This window comes from Thamnophis sirtalis, unplaced genomic scaffold (genome assembly GCF_051295495.1).
Source record: "Thamnophis sirtalis isolate CommonGarterSnake01/CBP01778 unplaced genomic scaffold, rThaSir2_p1.2 scaffold_7, whole genome shotgun sequence".
NCBI lineage: Eukaryota > Metazoa > Chordata > Lepidosauria > Squamata > Natricidae > Thamnophis > Thamnophis sirtalis.
Window position 1 is genome coordinate 39,141,652 of NW_028261387.1, and position 14,414 is coordinate 39,156,065.

The 14,414-nt window shown below is 46.2% G+C and overlaps 1 protein-coding gene across 3 annotated transcripts in view; it reads left to right on the forward strand.

The window, feature by feature from the left end:
- The first annotated feature begins 223 nt into the window (after nt 1–223).
- Nucleotides 224–14,414, forward strand: part of GPBP1L1 (GC-rich promoter binding protein 1 like 1) — a 53,366-nt gene continuing 39,175 nt past the window's right edge. For all 3 annotated transcript variants that reach the window (XM_014061904.2, XM_014061903.2, XM_014061905.2), the window contains exon 1: nt 224–409. The gene's annotated coding sequence lies outside the window, so the exon portion shown is untranslated. The remainder of the gene's footprint in view (nt 410–14,414) is intronic.

Sequence of the window (14,414 nt, forward strand, 5' to 3'; positions counted from 1 at the left end):
GCTCACGCATGCGTAAAAGAGAACGGGCGAATTCAAGCGAGCGTTCCGAAGAGTCTTTGATAGGTGGTGCGCGTGCGGCTATTTTGTATGGCTTAGCAAGTGAGCGCGCGTGCGCTCCACCCTTAGCACGGGCAGGGCCAGGTGGGCGTGTTTCTATCCCCCCCTAACACCACCTTTCGCCTGAATAGCCCCGCCCCACTCCGGCCCTCGGCCGGTCCGGGCAGCCATTTTGGGCAGAGCTTTGTTATGATTCGGTCTGAGGAACTGAAGCTACGGAGAGAGTGAGGGGGCGAGTTGGGGCCTGGTTCTGTGAGCACGGCCTTGCGTGGATTAAAAAAAAGAGAGAGAGAAGAGAAGCTGGACTTAAGGAGGGAGTTGAGTGGCTGCCAGCGTCGGGGGAGAAACTGAGGTAGGAAGGCAGCGGGGAGAGAGAGTCCAGAGTAGGCAAGGGGGCGGGAGTGTAAATAAGTGCTGCTTCGGGTGCAGGAATTGGGAGAGAGGAAGGAAGGAGGTGGCTGAAGGCCTTCTGTATTGATCCGATGGGTGAGAGTGGGTGGCTGGGGGAGTTGTTGGGTGCGGAGGGGGGGAGCAGTGGTTGCGGGAAGCGTTTGGGACGAGCGGGTGGATGGAGAGATGCTGGAGAGAGAGGGGTTTGGGCAGGAGCGGGCGGGCAGGCGATAGGGAAAGGAGTTCCGAGACCCAGTTTCCGTGAGAAATGGAGGCGGAGGAAGAGGAGGCTTGGGGGTTTAGGAGGACGGGACGGGGGTTTGCGAGAGAGCTTCGATTGGGCTGGAGAGGGTTGATAGGAAGCTGCGGTAGGCCTCGAAGTGCAAAGTTGAGTGGGGGCGGGGTGGGCAGGGCGGGTGAAGAGAGTAGACGAGGAAAGAGGGTAGATATGCCTCGGTGCCAGGCAGGTAGGCGTGTGTTGTGAGGGTTTGTTTTATATATGTGGTGGAAGTCCCGCTGTAGGAAGGGAGGAAACGGCAGCAATTTCGCGGTCTCGTCGAAAAGAGGGTCTGAAGCGGAATGCGGAGTAGGAAGTGTGAGAGTTTTGGAGGAGTCCTTGGGTTGCCGGGGGGGGGAGGTGTAAATGTGCCTTCGCGAGGCAACCATTCTGTTTCGCGCGACGGGGGCAAAACGGGAAACGTTTAGAAGGTGGTTTAACTTTGTTTTCTCACCTGTGAAACGGTTTTGGCTATTTTCGAAGCTCCCCGCCCCCACTTATTAAGGAATTAATGCCAGTGCTTTTGAACTAGTAACATTTGCCTTTTCTGCAAATATATATATATATAATAATAGGTTTTTTTTAAAAAAAAAAGATACGTGAGTTTATTTTTGTGGTAAGAAATAAGAAGTTGACCCGTGTTAAACTAAATCATGGTTTTCTGAATGAATCTGCTTGTCTGTTAATGCACAGCACTGAGCCAGCTAACCACATTGGCCAGATACACAGGACACACTTAGAACCAGAAAGTAGCCAATCACATTTTAACTAGTACATTGCACTACTCCAACCACTATTGCTAAAGTTTAAATAAGATTTTTGATTATGTAATCCTGAAGTCTTTGGTTACACATAGCTCTGTCGAATAGCACCATACTGTGTTTGGGGAAATGTGAAATGAATTTTGCATAGGAATTGGATTTACAGTTTTTTAATTTTACTGGATAAATAATCACAGATGAGTTCATACAACATGCCAAGTTAGAAGCAAACTCCATTTCCAATCAATATTTTTGGAATACTAGTTATTGAGTAAGGTTTTAAGCATTTTGTTAACTCTACAGAATTTCTTTTTGAAAAAGATCTTGATAAACTTTTAAGGGACTACAATTGGGATGTAGTTTGAACCATTGGACTAAATGTTTCAGACTAGAATTGAAATTCTGAATTGTTTCCTTCATGTAAAACTGCTGCTAGATAACCAGAGTTGTTTTGGGCTACTATGAAGGCAAGCTATATTCAACATTTTTAATACAGAATATTCTGATGGTTCAATGTTGAACAAGAATTTATTCACATTGCTGTCGCAAATATGTTTTAAATCCAGGAAATGTTATATTTACACATGTTTGAGAAGAAAACTATTGCTATTACGTGTTTTCCCAAAAATAAGACATGGCATTTTTTTTACCCCCTAAATAAGTACTTGGCCTTGGGAGATATTATTTTTGAGGTGCAGGAGGCGGCAAGTAGTTGCCTCATGGCTGCTGCTGTGTTGCAATATTTTCAGGGAGGGTTTATTTTTGGGGAAACAACATTTTAATACTAAATATAACGCTCAATAGATATATAGGGTTATAGTATTACTTTATAAGTTGAGATTGACTTTGTTAGATACTTTTTAAAGATTGAATTGGTCACTAACTTAAAACTATTCCCTACTAAAAAGGGATATTAATTAAAATATTTTATGATCCTGTTAAAAAAATGAAAGCCTGATAAAGTTGCATAATTGGACAGTTAAATAATTTCTGCAAATAACTTAGTGAGTTACCCTTACTAATTGTATCCCCAATATATGTATGTACATATTATATATTTGGTCTGGTTTAGTAAAATACTTTTCATAGTTTGGATGTAGCAAATCAAGCCTTGTTTCGATTAAAGGCTTTTAATGATATCCCTATGTTATGTAATAACATGCTTGTGGGTGGAGCTATATTCCCACTATATTTGAACTGCTCAGTTAAAAATCTGGTCCAGAAGAGCTTTGTAGATTATATGAATATCTGTGTGACCAATCTAAATAAACAGACTATAGTGTGATATAATATCACCCAATATTGGAGCAGGAAGCATGTTCCCAAGCCATCATGTTTTATCATATAAACTTACGATATGCAGATAAGAATCCACTTTTTGTATACTAAGACAAATTTTAAAAATCTTTATGGATTGTGTCATTTCTGTTCATTAAGCCATAGAAATTATGTAGGTTTCCAACACATTGGATGATAAATCCATAACAATTTATGTTTGAAGAATAATAGTAGATATATTTAGCCATAGAAAACAGAAGTTAGTAGACAACTGAAGATATTCTTTTTAAATACTATGTAATTCCTGTTATAATCTATACTTATTAAAGTTCCCAACATTTATAATATATATAGTCTTGTGGAGAACAAAACTGGACATCCCCTTATTTTCAATTTTTCTTTTTCCTTTAAAGTAGAACGTTAAACCTCTGAAGTAAATTAAGTAACGTATGTTTCTCCAGTGTATTCTTGTTCTTATCTCTTCAAGAAAAAAGTAGTTATTTACCCAGTTAAGTATTTTTTATAATTTGACTACATATGAATATGAACTGCTACTTTTCCTGTTTACATGGTTGTAAAATATTAATATCGGTTTCCAAAAAGGAAGCTAAAGAAAATTGTGATTTAAATTCCTTGTGGTATCTATTAAGCTCATAATACAACAGTAAAACTTCTGTTCAATTTGATTAAATTCATGCTTTCTTTTTTATTGGGGGGGGCATATGCTTCATATTATATCTCATAATTACGTAGTAGCCTACTTCCCTCTTCACAAACTATAAATTAAGTAAGCTATATATTTTTGTACTTAAGGAGTCAGAGTTAGATACATTTACATTTGGATCCTCATAATGGAGTTCAAATGTTTTTATTTTAAAGGGACAGAAATGTGACCTATAAATGTCAAATGATACCATTGATGTTCATGTCCTGGATGCTGCATGAACATCTGGCTCCTTTTTATTGCAATTACAAATTACATTTTTTATCATTTATAATAATAATAATTTAGTTGAGTCTTTAATTATTTCCCCAAATATAATAATCGGTTTAAATCTGAACTGATTATATTTAGACTAATATGGTTAAAGGTTGCTTAAATTAAAATGCAATGGAAACAATTAGAGTGTGTACCAATTAAATTATGCTATGTGAAGTACATAAAACACTTCAGCCTATTACCGGTATGAAAATTCAGGTTTCCTTTGCCCTCCTAAAATAAAATAGAGATGGGGAAAAATGGGCAAATATTCCAGAGGGCTAGAGCTGCAAAAGGGAAAGGCATAGCTCTGATGTCTAATAAGATGATATTGTTCAGCAGAAGCGACCCGGAATATGCCCATTCTGAAATCTTACAGGATTGCAAAGGCAATTGAGGAAAAGAGTTGTGAATATATTCCAGATTTGTAGGCTGTTTATAAAATACTAATTGTCAAAAGCATTTTCACTGGATGGTTTAAATAGCGCCTGGAGCCAATAACTTATTTTGATGTGACAGTACTTAGATGTATTAATTAGATAGTGAAACCAAATATAGATATACTGCTACAGTAGTAAAAGTAAAATATACTTAGAGATCCAGATAATACTTTAAAAAGGTATATCTTGCCATGGATAATTTCTACTCTGGTATTCTTCTACTTGTTCCTAAAAGGCATTGTTCATCAATTTAATGCACTATTTCAAAATTTTAATGAGAAAAATTCTTTGCCTTGATTTTCTTTAAGGAAATTCCAGTCTTCAATGAATGTTTAAAATTTTCTTGAGTTAATTAATGGGAATCTTTTGCCTTCTGGAAACTTCCCTCATGGGCAATCCTGGAATCAGCATATTTGATGCTTGTTGTAAATTAGACATGTTCAACTGTTTGAAAAATACAGATTTCCCTCTTTTTCCCAGTTGCAAAAGAGACATAGTACACAATAGCATACCAACTTTGGTTTCATTTTATGAATAGACTGAAAAAAATATGGGGAAAATCTTCAAAATTATAAGATTCTTTTGTTGGAAGATCTAATGTTCACTGTATATTTTAACCAATTAATAAGAATATATTATAATTTCTTATCTAAGGAATTGGAATATAAGTACTGAGAAAAGTGGCCGGTATGTGAAGATAACAGATTTTTAATGTCAAGACATTGATCAACTGCTGTTGATGTTTCAGAATAATTAACGCTACAGGATTTAACAGTTGATTTATGTGATTTATGGAATGATAAGATTGTAATAACTAAAGTTTTAGAATGCGTAAAATAAGTTCAGAAGTACGGGCATAGAATTAGTAATGGTCCATTACAAGGTCAGTCGAAGGCTGACCTTGTAATGGACCATTAACATATAGATGGACCATTAACATATAGATGGACCATTAACATATAGATATCAGGTGCTTGAGGATATAACATTACAATTAAATAAATACTGTTTTATATTTATTGGATATTTATGTATCTTTTCAGGAATCCCACCTTAATATGGTCATGTATTGTCTGAAGAATTATATTAGTATTATAAACTAAGAGTGGCATTATTTTAGTTAAAACGCTTTCTATTATCTAGATATGGATTAAGTGCTTCAGAGTCCCCTACTGTACAGTATTAGAATACATTTTTTTCTTTTTGAAATAATTTTATTATTTAAACGGAGGTTTGTAAAATAATGTTTTCAGAGTCACTGGAGAAAGTTCGGCTGGATGGCTATAAGAGGATGCAGTGAAGGCAACAAAGTAAACACTGATGCCCTCACCATGCAATAGGTGTGATCATTCTGTGTTCTCTCCAATACTATATCCATAATGGCTGTTTCAGATAATTCAAAGAGAAACAAAGTATTGTAGAAATAATAGCACACTTTTTAAAATAAAATCAGAATTGATTCCTGACGACTGCCTGGACTAGTCTTTGCAGTTTTCTTGGTAAGATTTTAGAAATGGTTTGTCATTGCCTGCTTCCTAGGGTTGAAAGAGAATGACTGGCCTAAAGTCACTCACCTGATTTTGTGCCTAAACTGGGACTAAAATGCAAAATATCCCATTTCTAGTCTGGTGCCCTAAACAGTACTCCAAACTGGCTCTCTAAGAAGTAGCATTGGAGTAAGCCAATTTAAACTTGTCTACCAAGAATGTTTCACTGTAATGCTCTGCTATGGTGTGATGTCTTTCGGTCACCTAACCACAGAAACATATCCGGACAATGCTGGCTTTTTGACTTAAGAAACTGAGATGAATACCATCCCCTGAAGTTTTTGGCAGATTTTGCCTGCTAACCTTGTTACTTATACTATATTGTTCTGTTTATTGAACCATTACGGTAGTCTTGTTTTTTTACTTAAGATATTTTAAAAGGTTGTTTGTGTGAAAGTTCCTCATATTCCAAACAGAGTAGATAACTTGTTCTTACATATTCTCTTTGAATTCTAATAAGTTACTGTTACAAAACTGCTATACCTTAGTATTCAAAATTTCAGAAGAAAAAGCACTTTACAATTTGATACTGTAGGTTTGCAGGTTTCACTTTGTATATTTGTATGTATACTATCAAGATAAAACAAGTAGAATTTTGTATAAAATGCTTGGAATTCTGAGCTTCAGATTTTCTTTGGTATACTAGAGTTGAATAGAGTTCATTGATTTTTTTCACACAACTTGACTTTAATAGCTTTAATCTATTGATTTCATTGGTATAATTTAAAGACAATACATTTTTATGGGGATCATTTTGTAAACTATTCTTAAAACAGAAATGTTTGCTGCTATAGTGCAATTCGAGATTTTCTAATTTTTACCTTTGCCTACCCCTGTTTTAGATAACTGAAGTTGTTTAATCAGTCATAATTTTTTCCCCTGGCTGTGTCACAAGCTGACTGTTGTGGAGATTTGACAAAATAGAATTACTAAGTATAAAAACTGAAATGTACATCCAAAAATTTTGTATACATTTCATTGTATTCTTATGAATACTAATTTATTGTAATATATGAAGCTGCTTTGGAAAGTTTGCATTAATTTCAGATGATAGTATATTATATTAAATTAAAACTGAAACTTTTGATTTATAGTACTCTAGTTAAGAATACATTCTCATACATCTCATCCAAGAGGCTTCTTCAGCTCTGACTGGATGAGGGGGAATGGAAGGATTTATACTCCATTCTCCACCATCCAGTCAGAGCTGAAGAAGCTTCTTGGATGAGAAGCGAAATTTCTTCAAAGAAAAACCAGAAAGCCCAATTGCCTCTTGAAAAAGCACCTTTGGGACAACTATGACCTGGATGATTGAGATTTTCCAGAGGAAAGGAGGGAGTGGTCACATGTGGGTATTCTCAAAGCCTGATTGGTCCAAAGATTGAGAGCAAACTCTTAAATACTGGACTTCCAGTCCTAACCCAGTTTCCTCTCAGTCTTTCTTGGTCCAAGAACTGTTTGAGAATTATTCCATGGTAGGATTTCTATTTATTCCAATTTGGTCTCATTTGGTTTAATTGGGCATCTTAAAAAGGTTTTCTAAATTTCTAAATTCTGCAGCTGCGGCCCCAAGGGACGGTTTCTGCCCCGGGCAGTTGGGGAGGGCCCTGTGGGGCATTCTGTCTCCCCCCCCCCCCCGCGGGCCCAGAGCCTCAGCCCTATCCCCGGGATTGCGGGGGTGCCAGCTCTTGATCCAGCTGCCTGAGCGGCAGCTTTATTGTTTAAACAGCCGGGAGACCAGCAGCAGTGGCACCACGAGGCGTACATGAGCCGCTTGTGGAGCCGCCGCTTGATTCGGGCGGCTGCCGCGTTTCTCTTTAGTCTCTAGCCACTGCGAGTGTTCCTGGGGGAGGGGGTCTCTGCCTGGGTGCCACATGGCCTCCCCTGACCTTGGCTGCATCAGTACAGGCCTCTGGACGCCCGGCAGAGCCGCTGGAGTTACTGATCAGCAGGAAAACTTCTGGCGGCCATTTTGGTTTGGTCGCCACGTGCGTGAGGATCGAGCTTCGGCCTATGGCCATTAAGGCTGGTGCAGTGGCTCTCCCTTGGCCTAGCAGACGACTGGAACAGCAGGCCCAGGTCCCAGTGGGGCCTACAGCGGCTTGAAATCCTCCATTCCTTCCTGCTGGGCGCGTGAGTGGGGTAATGGAGGAGGGCTCGGATATTCCCCAGGGCCAGGTGGCAGGCCTGGTGAGGGGTGAGGAAGGCCCAGTGCAGGGGGTGGAGTCGGGTGTTCCCCCTCCGAGTTTTTCCTCTGCCCAACACCCATCTCGATCCTCCACGAGGGAGGAGGCCAGAAGGCACAAGGCCATCAAGAAAATGTCTGCCAGGGTGGAGAAACAGGCTAAGTCAGCTGGGGCCTCTGCCAGGGACAGGTCCCGGTCTCCTCTCAGGCCCCTTTCGGCCCACTCCTCTCCTCTCCTAGGGGATTTAGTCCTTCTTCGTCCTCGGCCTCCCCGGACAGGTTTCACTCCTACTCCGGGAGGAGGGGGGGTCCCCCTCTCACTCCCGCTCAGGGGATCCCTTGGAGGGTACTTCTAGTGGATCCTACCCCTCGCGCAGGTTGGCTCCCCAGGGGCCTGGTTCTGCCTATGGTGATATAGAGGATTTGGATCAGTTCCTTGAGGGTCTTAAGAGGCTTATTTCCGCTGCCATTTTGCAGGGCATTGCCCAGCGAGATAGGTGCTGCTTCTTTTCCAGGCATGGAGGTCTGGGCCGCGCACAGTGTTGGGCTACATCCCCTTCCATGGTTAGTGAGACTTCGGTCATGGGGGAGGAGAATCTCCAGGACATGGGTTTCTCGGAGGACGAGGGTGCGGCCCCATTGGATGAGCCCGCTTCTTTGGGCTTCTTTGAATTTGAATTTGAATTTGAATTTATTAAAATTTATAGGCCGCCCTTTTCCCTGAGGGGACTCAGGGTGGCTTACAATCACAAGGGAGGGAAGTGCAACATCAAAAACAAAACAAAATGTGAACAAAGAAAAAAATAGTAAAACACAACTTTCGTTCAACAATCAAACACTCGGGCGGGTGAATTAGGAACCTATCCCCAGGCCTGCTGGGAGAGCCAGATCTTGAGGGCTGCGCGGAAGGTCTTTGCCCCAGCCATGTTCAAAATTCTCTTGGACAAGGCACGGAAAACCACCAAGGTGGGAACGGGGGATCCTTCAGTGCCTCCACCTAGGGATCCTGACATGGCCATGTTTTCTGCCATGGCCACGAACAAGGAGGAGATTCCAGCTCCTCCCTTGTTTATGGAGGTCCTGACCAACCAGTGGGCATGTCCCTCCAATTTCTCGAATCCTGGGAGCAATGGCCGCTGGCACTATAATGTGGAACAGATCTTTGCCCAGGCTGTTCAGTTGCCGGCCATCAACACTCCGGTGGCTGCCCTGGTATCCTCTCAGGTGGTATCAGGCGATGCGGGGGATAAGTTGAAGCCGGAGGATAAGCGCGCTGAGCTTACCTTGAGAAAGAACTTCAATGGCACTGCGTGGGCTATCAAATCCACGGCCTCGGCTTCCTGTTTTAACTGGGCCACGGTCATGTGCCTTAAGCAGCTCCAGAAGTGCATTCCCATCCAGGACGAGCGGCTCCACCAGGATCTCATCAAGATCATGGCGGCCTGCCAGTTTTCCGCTGATGCGACCCTGGACACGGTCAATTTCGTGTCCATTTCATTTCATTTATTAAATTTCTATGCCGTCCAATCCCGGAGGACTCTGGGCAGCTTACAGAAATAAAAAAAGATTAAAAAGAATTATTAAAAACAATTGGACACAACAAGGTTAAAAGGAAAACACAACAAACACCCAATCAGGAGGGGGCTGGACCTCAATCAAGGGGTCAACAGCCCCAAGCCTGCCGGAAAAGCCAGGTTTTAATGGCTTTGCGAAAGGCCATGAGAGTGGGTAGGCCCTGGATCTCAGGGGGCAGCTCATTCCACAGGGCCGGAGCAGCAACAGAGAAGGCCCTACTCCTAGGCGTCGCCAGTCGGCATTGTCCCGCTGAAGGCACCCGGAGAAGGCCCATCTTGTGCGATCTTATTGATCTGAGGGTGGTATGTGGCAGAAGACGGTCTCGCAGATACCCGGGTCCTAGGCCATGTAGGGCTTTAAAGGTGACGACCAGCAACTTGACTCATGCTCAGAGACCAATGGGTAGCCAGTGCAGCTCGCGGAGGATAGGTGTGATATGGGTGTACCTTGACACACCCAGAATCGCTTGCGCGGCTGCATTCTAGACTAATTGCAGTCTCCAAACACTTTTCAGGGGCAGCCCAAGTACAGCGCATTACAGTAATCCAGTCTTGAGATGACGAGGGCATGAGTGACTGTCTGAAGTGCCTCCCGGTCCAAATAGGGCCGCAATTGGTGTACCAGGCGAACCTGGGCAAAGGCCCCCCTGGTCACAGCCAACAGGTGGTGTTCCAAGGTCAGCTGTGAATCCAGGAGGACCCCCAAATTGGGAACCCTCTCTGAGGGGGGCAATTTTTCTCCTCCCAGGGTTAAGGACGGACTGGATGGACTGTCCTTAGGGGGCAACATCCACAGCCATTCGGTCTTGTCAGGATTGAGTGCAAGTTTGTTCACTCCCATCCAGACCCTAACAGCTTCCAGGCACTGGCACATCACTTCCACCGCTTCACTGAGTTGGCACAGGGTGGACAGATACAACTGAGTATCGTCCGCATACTGGTGGTATTTAATCCCGTGCCGGCGGATGATCTCACCCAATGGCTTCATGTAGATGTTAAATAGGAGGGGGGACAGGACGACTCCTGCGGCACCCCATAATTGAGGGGCCTAGGAGTTGACCTCTGTCCTCCGACCAACACAGACTATGACCTGTCGGAGAGGTAAGAGGAGAATCACCATAAAACGGTGCCTCCCACTCCCACCTCTTCCAGCCGTCGCAGAAGGATACCATGGTCGATGGTATCGAAGGCTGCTGAGAGGTCAAGGAGCACAAGGACAGAGGAACGCCCTCTGTCCCTGGCCTGCCAGAGGAATGCCCTCTGTCCCTGGCCTGCCAGAGATCATCGGTCAGTGCGACCAAAGCGGTTTTGGTGGAGTAGCCAGGCCTGAAACCAGACTGAAAAGGGTCTAGATAATCTGCTTCATCCAAGGTCCGTTGGAGTTGGAGGGCCACCACCTTCTTAACAACCTTCCCTAAGAAGGGGAGGTTGGAGACTGGGCAATAGTTTTTAAAAATAGCTGGGTCCAGAGAGGGCTTCTTGAGGAGGGGTCTCACCACCGCCTCCTTAAGAGGCCGTGGAAAGGATCCCTCCATCAAGGAGGCATTCGTAATTCTCTGGAGCCAGCCTCAATTTACCTCCCTGCTGGTCGAGACCAGCCAGGAGGGGCATGGATCCAGTAAACAGGTGGAGGCACTCATCGCTCCCATGCCCCTTGTCCACTTCATCAGGGGTGACAAGCTGGAACTCATTCCAGAAAGTCTGAACAAGACCCTCCCTCGGCATCTCGGCTGGTTCTGTTTAAATGGAGTCCAGGTCTGTCCGAACTGAGCGATTTTGTCTGACAGAAACTGAACAAACTCGACCCTGCAAGGCACCCCCTGTTTTCCCCCCAGGAAGGAACGGGTTATCCTAAACAGGGCGGCTGGGTGAGATTCTGCGGACACAATAAGAGCGGAAAAATGCACACATTTTGCCGCCTGTATCGCCACAAGATAAGTCCTAATAAAGGCTCTTAGCAGTGTTCGGTCGGATTCCAGTGCTCTGGCCATTTCTGTCACTTCTCACAGGCTCCTGTGGGTGCGTCACTGGCAGATGGACAACAGGGCCAAGTGGAACTTGGCAGCCGCTCCATTCGAGGGGCCTAATCTTTTTTGGGAGGCCCTTGACCCCATTCTGAGAATAAAGACAAGGGAAAGTTCTTCCATTTAACGCTAAGAAGCCCGAGTCCATGTCTCATTCTTGTCATGTGCAACAGTATAAGGCTTCAGATTATGAGTATAACCAGCATTTCTCTTCTTTCCAATCTGACAGGCAATTTCCCAGGTCGTCCTTTCAGGACAGAAACTGCTTCCAGCACCAGTCCAGGCGGCCCTTTCGTGGAGGAGGAGGCTGTCCCTACCGCAGAGGGAAGTGACTCGAACTCGAGTTGTCCCATCGGTGGCCGTCTTTCCCTCTATGCGGATCAATGGGACGAGATCACGTTGGATGCTTGGGTCCGAGCCACGGTTCGTCACGGTCTCAGGTTAGAATTTCTCTCCACCCCTCCGAATCTCTTCAGGTCATTCCCTCCGTCCCGGAGCCTGGAGCGCCGCCGCCTGATGGATCAGGCCATCGCCCACCTTCTTGACATTCAGGCGGTGGACACAGTTCCTCTGGAGGAATGGGGCCTGGGCCACTTCTCCAACCTGTTCGTGGTTCCGAATGGGTGGCTGGAGGGCAATTCTGGACCGCAAACGTCTGAACCGTTTTCTGGTGCACAGGCGATGCGAAATGTCTTCCCTCAAATCTATCCTTCAGGGCATTGGAAAGGGGGACTTCTTGGCCTCCGTGGTTCTCATGGAGGCCTATCTTCACATCCAATTCTGGCCGGTCATCGCAGGTTCCTGAGGTTCTCCCACGGGGACCGTCACTACCAATACAGGGCTTTTCCCTTCGGGCTGGCCTCGGCTCCCCGGGCCGTCACGAGGGTTCTGGCGGCTCATCTGCACTCCATCCCAGTGAGACTCCAATGTTATTTAGACAATATCTTGGTTCAGGCGGGGTCTCTTCCTCAGGCCATTTCGGATCTTCAGCTCCCCATCCGGAGTCTTCAGAGCCTAGGTTTCTCGGTGAACTTCTCCAAGAGCCACCTTTTCCCTTCCACTTCACCTGGGGACAGTCATAGTCTCCGTGTCGGGGGGGGGGGGTTGCATCTGTTCCGGGAGCGCCAGAGCAGCCTGCGTCAACTGGCAGGAGGCGTTCGTGGAGGTTGGTTAGTTTCAATCTCAGTTATTGGGCAAGATGGTTTCTTGCATCGGAATAGTCCCATGGGCCAGACTTCTTCGGCCTCTCATGTGGGAACTCACTCCTTTACAGAGGGGGCGATTGAGCAATTCTCTTCGGTTCCTCCGCCTCCCGTTGGTGATCCGGGTCTCGCTGGGGTGGTGGCTATCCCTGACCATTCAGCGAGGCTGCTGCTTCTGGGAGCCAGACAGGGTGAGCGTCACCACAGACGCGAGTCTGTTCAGGTGGGCTCCTGGATGGCTCAGGGCAGGTGGTCGATTTTGGATCTCCGCCACAACATCAAATGGTTGGAGCTGAAGGCGACCCACCTGGCTCTGCAACACTTTCAGGCCTCGGTGGTGGGGCATCACGTAGTCCTCCTGATGGACAATGTGGCCACCAAGCCCCACATCTATCGTCAGGGGGGAACACCCACTCTCAGGCTCTCTGGCTGGAGGCTCTGAGACTAGGCGCCTGGGTGGAGAGGCACCTGTTGTCCTTGGTGTCAGAACACATCTCCGGGCTCTCCAACGTCCAGGCAGATTGGCTGAGTCGGGCGACTGGTCAAGGGCGAGTGGCAACTCCATCCGTCGTTATTTCGGAGGATCTGTCAGTGGTTCGGCACTCCTCTGGTGGATCTGTTCAGCTTGCCCGCGAACTCGCAACTTCCCCAGTTTTTCACCCATTTCCTGTCCAGGTCTGCGGGGGGCACGGGCGCCCTCAGGAGCAGGTGGCCCGCGGGCCTTCTGTATGCATTTTCTCCCGTCCCCCGCGTTCCGGGGACCATCTGGAAGGTGGTAGCGGAGAAGGCTCTGGTCCTTGTGGTGGCCCCTTATTGGCCCAGGAGCCCTTGGTTCGCGGACCTAGTCCAGCTGTTAGTGGCCCCTCCGCGGAGGATCCCGCGGTAGGAGGTGGTCTTGCAGCAGGGGTCCTGCTTCACCCAGAGCACCAGTGGATCCATCTGATCGCCTGGCTCTTGAACGGTGGCTGCTGGCGGGGGCTAACCTGTCCGCTGGGGTCATTCGTACCTCGAGGAGTCTCGGCGTTCTTCGATGACCCGCATCTACAATTCCACCTGGGCGGCCTTTGTCCGGTGGTGTTCTCTTGGCATTTCTCCCGACAGGGCCACTATTCCTAACGTCTTGGATTTCCTACAGGAGGGCCTTGACGACGGGCTTTCACAGAATACGTTGCACCGCCAGGTGGCGGCTTTGTCCTCGGTCCTGGGGTGTGTGGGGTCTTCTTCCCTCTCTCAGGTTCCCCTGCACGCGTTTTCTGAAGGGGGTGGCTAATCTCAGGCCTCCCCCCCATTCACAGGTTTCCCACGTGGGATCTTCCCCTGGTGCTCGGGGCCTTGACGGGGGCCCCATTCGAACCTCTTCAGTCTGTTCATCTGCGTTTCTTGTCTTTGAAAGTGGCTTTCCTGGTGGCGGTTACCTCCGCCCGACGTATTTCGGGGTTGGGCACCCTGTCTTCCAGGGATGACCTTTGTCGTTTTCTCCAGGACATGGTGGTGCTTCACCTTGGTCCTACTTTCATCCCGAAGGTGCACACTCCCTTTCATAGGGCTCAGGAGATCGTCCTGCCCGACTTTTGCGCGGGCCCGTCCAATGATAGGGACAGGCTCTGGCATCAGTTGGACATGCGCTGTGCTCTGCGGATCTACATCCGGCGGACCGAGGGGGTCCGTAAGTCTGAGGCGTTGTTTGTTTCGTTCCAGCC